This window comes from Otolemur garnettii, unplaced genomic scaffold, assembly GCF_000181295.1.
Source record: "Otolemur garnettii isolate 467f Iridium unplaced genomic scaffold, OtoGar3 scaffold00023, whole genome shotgun sequence".
NCBI classification, from domain to species: Eukaryota; Metazoa; Chordata; class Mammalia; order Primates; family Galagidae; genus Otolemur; species Otolemur garnettii.
In genome coordinates, this window is record NW_003852418.1 from 7933979 (window position 1) to 7942866 (window position 8888).

At 45.0% G+C, this 8888-nt stretch overlaps 1 protein-coding gene across 2 annotated transcripts in view; it reads left to right on the plus strand.

The window, feature by feature from the left end:
- ZSWIM3 (zinc finger SWIM-type containing 3) overlaps positions 1-8888 on the plus strand; it is a 16919-nt gene that overhangs the window by 1265 nt on the left and 6766 nt on the right. The gene's annotated exons all lie outside the window — the stretch shown is intronic.

The window sequence follows — 8888 nt, forward strand, 5'->3', positions numbered from 1 at the left end:
CTGGATTCGAACCCGCCACCTTGGGTGTACGTGGCTGGCGCCTTAGCCACTTGAGCCACAGGCGCCGAGCCTGAATTCAAATTTTAACATATAACATGTGATCCAAATGTGAGAGTTAAAGCAAATCTGAGTTTGAGACTTGGATTGAAATGTTTAGCCAAAGCTCCCCAACCGGGGAGCCAGGCTATATTCTTTCCACTTCTCTGAAGTCCATCTATACTCTGTGCCGGGTATAGATGACATAAAGATGAATAGGTATCCAAACTACCCCCTAGAGCTTAAGGTAGGATAGACTTGGACTCAAGTAAGCTAACTAGCATATGATAAATACTTTCTTTTCTTTTTCTTTTTATTTATTTATTTTGGTAGAGACAGAGTCTCACTTTATCACCCTCCATAGAGTGCCATGGTGTCACAGCAACCTCCAACTCCTGGGCTTAGGCAGTTCTCTTGCCTCAGGCACCCGCCACAACACCTGGCTATTTTTTTGTTGCAGTTCGGCCAGGGCCAGGTTTGAACCTGCCACCCGCTGTATATGAGGCTGGCGCCCCACCCACTGAGCCACAGGCACCACCCTAAATACTTTCTTTTAAAATAGTATTGCAGAGAAAGAAGTGACAAATGCCCGGGAGGTAGGGAAAGGCTTACGCTGGAATAAATGGCTTTTCTGGGCTATAAATTAATGTAGAGTACTGGGGTAAATCTATGATTAATTACTCAAAAGCATAGAGGACTTTGACCAGAAGAAGCCCTGCAGTTAACTGGGCGTTGGGGCAGGCACCTGTAGTCCCAGCTACTTGAGAGGTTGAGGCAAGAGAATGGCTTAAAGCCCAAGAGTTTGAAGTTGGTATGAGCTGTGATGCCATGGCACTCTACCAAGGGTGACACAGTGAGACTCTGTCTCAAAAAAAAAGAAAAGGCTTGGCTCTGGTAACATAGTAGTTATGGCACCGGCCACATGCACCGAGGCTGTCAGGTTTGAATACAGCCCAGAACAGCTAAACAACAATGACAACTGCAACAAAAAAAATAGCAGGGTGTTGTGGCAGGCACCTGTAGTCCCAGCTACTTGGGAGCCTGAGGCAAGAGAATCACTTAAGCCCAAAGAGTTGGAGGTTGCTGTGAGCTGTGACGCCTCAGCACTCTACTGAGGGTAACATAATGAGACTCTGTCTCAAAAAAAGAAAAGAAAGAAGAAGCTGTGCAGAAGGACCTGTGGGAGCAAAGACAGAGATATGTGAAAGAAGGTGGCATGTTAGAAAAACTGTGGGATGCTATGCTTGGCAGAAGATAAAAGTCAGTTGCAATCTGTCTAAAGGTTCTTTTTTTTTTTTTTTTTTTTTTGAGACAGAATCTCACTTTAACACCCTTGGTAGTGTACTGTGGCATCATAGCTCACAGCAACCTTAGACTCTTGGGCTCAAGTGATTCTCTTGCCTCAGCCTCCCAAGTAGCTGGGACTACAGGTGCCCACCACAATGCTCAACTCAGCCCAGGACTCACTGGGCTATTTTTTAGAGACAGGGTCTCACTCCTGCTCAGGATGGTCTTGTACTCCTGAGCTCAAACAATCCACCCGCCTCAGCCTCCCAGCGTGCTAGGATTATAGGTATGAGCCCCCACACCCGGCCTATCTGAAGGCTTTTTAGATACTATTGTCGGGTATTTGGGTTTTGTCCTATGTGGACAGCACCTTGCTAAGCAATGAGAGTAATAATTTTTTAAAAATTACAATTGCCCCTAAACACCTTTCTGAAATACCATCCCCAGTGTCTAGCACAGAGCATGGCCCATAAAAGGCATTAAATAATCGCTTTTGTTTTGGTTTTGAAGACATTGGATCTTGCTTTGTTGCCCAGGCTGGTCTCAAGCTCCTGGGTTTAAGTGATCCTCCCACCTTAACCTCCTGAGTAGCCAGGATTACAAGCAAAAGCCAGTGTACCTGGCTCAAGCATTAAATAACTGTTGGAGGAGTGAGTTATCAACTACTAAACATGTGCTCCAGGGAACTGGATGCTGCAGGAACTCAGAAAGAGAAAAATCACTGTGGGCTACAGAATTAAGAGAAAGGGAGACTTGAACTCACCCATCAAAGACAGGAGGCATCAGGAAGTGTACGGGCTTTCTATTTCCCACTCTAACAAATTACCACAAGTTTAATGGCTTAAAATAACACAAATTTATTATCTTAAAGTTCTCTAGGTTAGAAGTCAGACACAGGCCTCACTGGGCTATTAAGGTGTGTGGAGGGCTGTATTTCTTTCTGGAGTCCCTTGGGAAGAATTCATTTCCTGGCCTTTGCCAGAGGCTGCCAATGTTCCGTGATTTACAGCCCCCAGCCCCCATCTTCAAAGCCAGCAATGGCAGGTTGAGTCTGATCTTGCTTCTGTTGTCATATCTTTTTCCCTGACTCCTGTCTGCTGCCTCCCTTTTCTACTTTTAAGGATCCTTGTGATTATGTTGTGCCTACCCAGGTAATTCAGAATAAATTCCCTATTTTCAAGTCAGTTGAAAGCAACTTTAAGTTCCTTTGCTGTGTAAGCCAACATATTTATAGGTCCTAGGAGTAGAACAGAGACATATTTGAGGGGCCATTCTGCTTACTACAGGAGGATTAACATCCTAGAGGAAGAAATGGTGTGAGTTGGCGTAGATGTTAACATGATGTGCTTCTATGAGAAAGCACATCATGGGCGGTGCCTGTGGCTCAAAGGAGTAGGGCACAGGCCCCATATGCCGGAGGTGGTGGGTTCAAACCCAACCCTGGCCAAAAAAAAAACAAAACAAAAAAGAAAGCACATCATAGTCATGTAAGTTTGCACATACAAACAAGAAAGCAGTGAAGAGACCTTAGCTAAAAGGATGGGTTTATGCTGGAGCAACAGGAAGGAAAATTGGAGGGGCCAAAATAAACAGATTAAAGGGCTCAGATTAGTTTTATTTATTTATTTATTTATTTATTTATTTTTGTAGAGACAGAGTCTCGCTTTATCCCCCTCGGTAGAGTGTCATGGCATCACAGCAACCTCCAACTCCTGGGCTTAGGTAATTGTCTTGCCTCAGCCTCCCCAGTAGCTGGGATCACAGGCACCCACCCACCACAACACCCGGCTATTTTTTTGTTGCAGTTGTTTAGTTGGCCCGGGCCAGTTTGAACCCGCCACCCTTGGTGTATGTTGTTGGCGCCATAACCACTGTGTACCAGAGCCGAATCAATTTTTGTAGGTCTCACTCTTCTTTTTTTTAAGACAGAGTTTCACTCTGTCACCCTCGGTAGAGTGCTGTAGTGTCACAGCTCACAGCACCCTCCAGTTCTAGGACTTAGGCGTTTCTCTTGCCTCAACCTCCCGAGTAGCTGGGACTACAGGCGTCCGCCATAACACCTGGCTATTTTTTGTTGCAGTCTGGCCAGGGCTGTGTTCGAACCCGCCACCCTCAGATATGGGGTGACCTCCATCCCATGAGATCTCACTCTTACTTAGGCTGGTCTCAAACTCCTGAGCTCCAGCAATGGTCCTGCTTCAGCCTCCCAGAGTGTAGGATTACAGGATGAGCTACCATGCCTGGCCTTGTTTTTGAGTAGTTAAAAATTATTTTTTAGGGCTGCGTCTGTGGCTCAAAGGAGTAGGGCGCTGGCCCCATATGCCAGACATGGCAGGTTCAAACCCAGCCCCAGCCAAAAAAAAAAAAAAAATTCTTTTTGTAACAGTACAGAAAGGCCTAAAAAGGTCACTTCCACTTTGTAGAAGGAACCAGGTTTACCTTCCTGAGAGAAAGTGGGCCTGAACAAACGTATCTTGTATATGTTTGTTTTTTTAACACTAATAGCAGCATACTATTCATTCATATCCTCCTGTACCTGGCTTTTCTCACTTGTCAGTATATCTTAGGTGATTATTCCATATTATTTATTCCATTATATGGACAGTTTGATTTGATTTCATTGATTTTTGCAGTTGTTTACTTAACACTCACTCCATGCGTGTGTCTAGAGATACATTGAAAAAGATAAATTCAGCTTGGCGCCTGTAGCTCCGTGACACCAGAGCTGGTAGGGTAGAGCCCAGCCTGGGCCTGCCAAAACAACAATGACAACTACAACAAAAAAATAGCCAGGTGTTATGGTGGGTGCCTGTAGTCCCAGCTACTTGGGAGGCTGAGGCAAGAGAATTGCTTAAACCCAAGAATTTGAAGTTGCTGTGAGCTGTGACCACACATCACTCTACGGAGGGTGACATAGTGACTCCGTCTCAAAAAAAAAAAAAAAAAAGATAAATTGGTCCTAGCACTCTGGGAGGCCAAGGCGGGTAGTCTGCCTGAGCTCATGGGCTTGAGACCAGTGAGACCCCGTCTCCAATAAAATAGCCGGGCAGGGCAGCACCTGTGGATCAGTGAGTAGGGTGCTGGCCCTATATATGAAGGCCAAACTGCAACAAAAAAAATAGCCAGGTGTTGTAGCAGGTGCCTGTATTCTCAGCTACTCGTGAGGCTGAGGCAAGAGAATTGCTTAAGCCCAAGAGCTGGAGGTTGCTGTGAGCTGTGATGTAAAAGCACTCTACAGAGGGCAGCAAAAGAAGACTCTATCTCTTTAAAAAAAAAAAAAATAGCACTCTACCAAGGGCAACAAAGTGAGACTGTCTCAAAAAAAAAAAAAAGATAAATTTGGGCCTTGCCCTCATGGAACTTCCTCTCTAATCAGGAAGACATTATGTTAAAACCATCATCACAGAAATAATTATTTCCTTAAATGGTAGTAAGGGCTCCAAAGGAAAAGTCCAAGGTGCTGGGTAGGAGAATTAGGGGGAAACTTAATCTGGTTGGCAGGAGTCAGGTGTGGGTGCTGATTAACACTGGATACCAGTGCAGCCTCTTGATCAGAAAAAAGCGTGCCATCCCTGACATTTTGCGATGATAGCTTATAAAGCACACCTACCTGATCCTCTGAGCCATCAGAGGCAAGTGTTGTTATTCCCATTAAATGAATGAGTACATGTAAAGTGTTTACAATAGTGCCTAATTCATAGAAAATATCCCATAAATATGAACATCATCATTATTATTATTATTATTGTGCAGATGAGGAAACAGCCAGGAGAAGTCAAACCTTAAGAGGCTAATGGTCTCCATCTCTGTGCTTTATGTTGAGACTCAGGGTTTAATGACCTAATTCTTTGATGGGGTTTCTTTTTTTTTTTTTTTTTCCCTGACAGGGTCTTGCTTTGTTGCCCAGGCTGGAGTGCAGTGGTTGGATCTTGGCTCACTTCCACCTTGAACTCCTGGGCTCAAGAAATCCTCCAGCCTCTACCTCCAAAAGTGCTGGGATTACAGACATGAGCCGTCACCCCCAGCCTTGATTATCTAATTCTTTGAAGGCTGAACTTCTCAAGAGTTGCATATGCTTGAGAAAAAGGGAAAAGGAAAGATTAGAATAGATACAGTCCAGGGGAGGGCAGGAGCAGGGAGTAAGGTAGTCAAGATGCAGAAGAGGAAAATAAGAGAATCTGGGATTAAAAAGGACCCTCAGGCCGTGCTCAGTGGCTCACGCCTATAATCCTAGCACTTAGGAGGCTGAGGCTGGTTGATTACTTGAGCTCACAAGTTCCAGACCAGCCTGAGCAAGAGCGAGACCCTCATCTCTAAAAATAGCCGACACTGTGGCAGGTGCCTGCAGTCCCAGCTATTTGGGAGGCTGAGGCAAAAGGATTGCTTGAGCCCAAGTTTCAGATTTCTGTGAGCTAAGATGCCTCAACACTCTACCCAGGGTGATCAAGTGAGACTATGTCTCCAAAAAAAAAAGAAAAAAGAAAAAAAAGGACCCTCACCTTAAAACCACTTGAGTGTGAGCCAGGGAAGTCTGGATTTGGTAGGGTGAGATTTCAAGAAACTCTTTGACAGCACTTAGATGTTAAAACTGAAGAACAGACCCAGCCTATTTATTCATTGCTAGACCTCTTAACTGCTCTCCTTAACCACTGGGCTTTGATAGCTTTTAATGTCACTTGTTTATTCCTTCAATGAACTTTTCATAAAAGGCTAAGTGTTTACCTTGGACCAAGCATTGAGCTAAGGTACAAAGATAAATAAGTTGCAGACTCTGCCCTGGAGGACGATAATGGACTTAAGCCAGTTTAGGAGGTGGTAAATTCATGAGCAGTACAGGCCTTTAGCAGAAACAAGCTGACTCCTGGTTGAGATGTTGTGAAGGATATTCTTGGGTCATTTATTGCACATTGTGTTGGGCTTTTGAGTGATACACGGATGTTTTGGTATGTGTGCCACTTTTGGGCAGACGGGGAAATGCTTTTAGGTGGCAATTTTCTAGCCGTTTCCGCAGCCAAATATGCATACTATATGGTAGTCAGGTGAGATGATTTAATAAATAAGAGCTGATTTCAGCTCTTAACCCAGTAAGAGCTCTGGAGCAAGAGAGACTATGATTTCAATAGTAAGCTCTTATTATTAATATTAGACCTAATATTTAGACATAAAGTTCCTTGCTAGAGTAAAGCAAGTAAGATAATTTGAAGGAAACCATTTGCTTTTTTTTTTGGTAGAGACAGTCTCACTTTATCACCCTCGGGAGAGTGCTGTGGCATCACACAGCTCACAGCAACCTCCAACTCCTGGGCTTAGGCAATTCTCTTGCCTCAGCCTCCCAAGTAGTTGGGACCACAGGTGCCTGCCACAACAACCGGCTATTTTTTGGTTGCAATTGTCATTGTTGTTTGGCAGGTCTAGGCTGGATTCGAACCTGCCAGTTCTGGTGTATGTGGCTGGCGCCTTAGCCGCTTGAGCCACAAGTGCCAAGCCTCCCCTCTTATATTTTTATGACTGTTGTGTTTTCCTTTTGGTTATGGTTTTTTGGTTTTTTGGTTTTTTTTTTTTTGAGACAGAGCCTCCAGCTGTTGCCCTGGGTAGAGTGCTATGGCATCACAGCTCACAGCAACCTCCAACTCCTGGGCTCAAGCAATTCTCCTGCCTCAGCCTCCCAAGTAGCTGGGATCACAGGCACCGCCACAACGCCCAGCTATTTTTTGGTTGCAGCCGTCATTGTTTGGCGGGTCCGGGCTGGATTTGAACCCACCAGCTCAGGTGTCTGTGGCTGGCGCCTTAGCTGGTTGAGCCACAGGCACCGAGCCTTGGTTATGGTTTTTGGGGAATTGATGTTCTTGAAACAGTCTGTGAAGTATTTTGATGTCTCTCTCCATTGCTATTCAGCTACCATTTTTTAAATACTTGTTTGTAGCTTTTTCTAGTTTTGGCTAAAAAAGAAAAGAAATAGAAAATCCAAACATTTGTTTGGAACTCATTCCAATACTCTGCTAGGAACTATACAGGCATTGTTTTATGTAATCTTTACCACAACTTTTGGCTAGATCCTGATTACAGTTTTCATTATACAAAGCCATGAAGGAAAGCAAAAATCATGACACAGAAATCTTTCTAATAAACTACTTCTTTTTTTTTTTTTTTTTGAGACAGAGCCTCAAGCTGTCCCCCTGGGCAGAGTGCCGTGGCATTACAGCTCACAGCAACCTCCAACTCCTGGGCTCAAGCGAGTCTCCTGCCTCCGCCTCCCAAGTAGCTGGGACCACAGGCGCCCGCCACAACGCCCGGCCATTTTTTGGTTGCAGCCGTCATTGTTGTTTGGCGGGTCCGGGCTGGGGATTCGAACCCGCCACCTTAGGTGTACGTGGCTGGCGCCTTAGCCGGTTGAGCTATAGGCGCCGAGCCTAATAAACTACTTCTTAAACTAGTCACTATTGAACCATTCTTTCCTGCTTATCCCTGCCAATCCTATCAGTATGTTTGGTATGCTGGGCATGGGGGCTCACGCCAGTAATCCTAGCATGTTGGGAGGCCGAGGCAGGTGGATTGTCTGAGCTCAGGAGTTTGAGACCAGCCAGAGCAGAGTGGGACCCTATCTCTCACAATAGCCAGGTCTTGTGGGCATATGTAGTCCAGCGACTTGGGAGGCTGAGGCAAGAGAATCGCTGGAGCCCAACAGTTTGAGGTTGCTACGTGCTATGATGCCATGGCACTCTGCCGAGGGCAACAAATTAAGACTCTGTCTCAAAAAATACACACACGCACACAGTCACTTTCTGGCTGAAGAATAGATATGGCAAATATCAAGGTAATACAATGCAAATAAAACCAAGTGCAAAGTGAAATCACACATTTCCTAAGAGTTCTAGGACTGACTGAAGTCCTTGAAAGTAATGATAAAGATCTTCCAGCAAGGATGATGAGACCATAGAAATTTGAAAAGCAGAGGATTTGCATAGCAAAGAATTAAATTAAGCCCTTGGGGAAATTCGATAAATCTCAGGAATATTTTGGCAAAACGGACCCTTTCATTTTTTTTAGGAGACAGAGTCTCAAGCTGTTGCCCTGAGTAGAGTGCTATGACATCATAGCTCACAGCAACCTCCAACTCTTGGGCTTAAGTGATACTCTTGCCTCAGTTTTTTTCTATTATTAGTAAAGACAGGGTCTTTTTGCTCAGGTTGGTCTCAAACTCAAGTGAGCTCACGCATTCCACCTGCCTCGGAATCCCAGAGTCTAGGATTACAGGTGTGATCCCTAGCCGCAAAACTGACCTTTGTGTATTGCAAAAGTGAAACAGGAAATGAAGTATTAAAGTGTTTGGGGAAATTATACTAGAGAAAAAAAAAACAGTTGATGCTCTAAGTGGTTCGTTCATTATGCTAAGAATTGGCATATAGGCTCGGCGCCTGTGGCTCAAGCGGCTAAGGCGCCAGCCACATACACCTAAGGTGGCGGGTTCGAATCTCCAGCCCGGGCCCGCCAAACAACAATGATGGCTGCAACCAAAAAATGGCCAGGCGTTGTGGCGGGTGCCTGTAGTCCCAGCTACTTGGGAG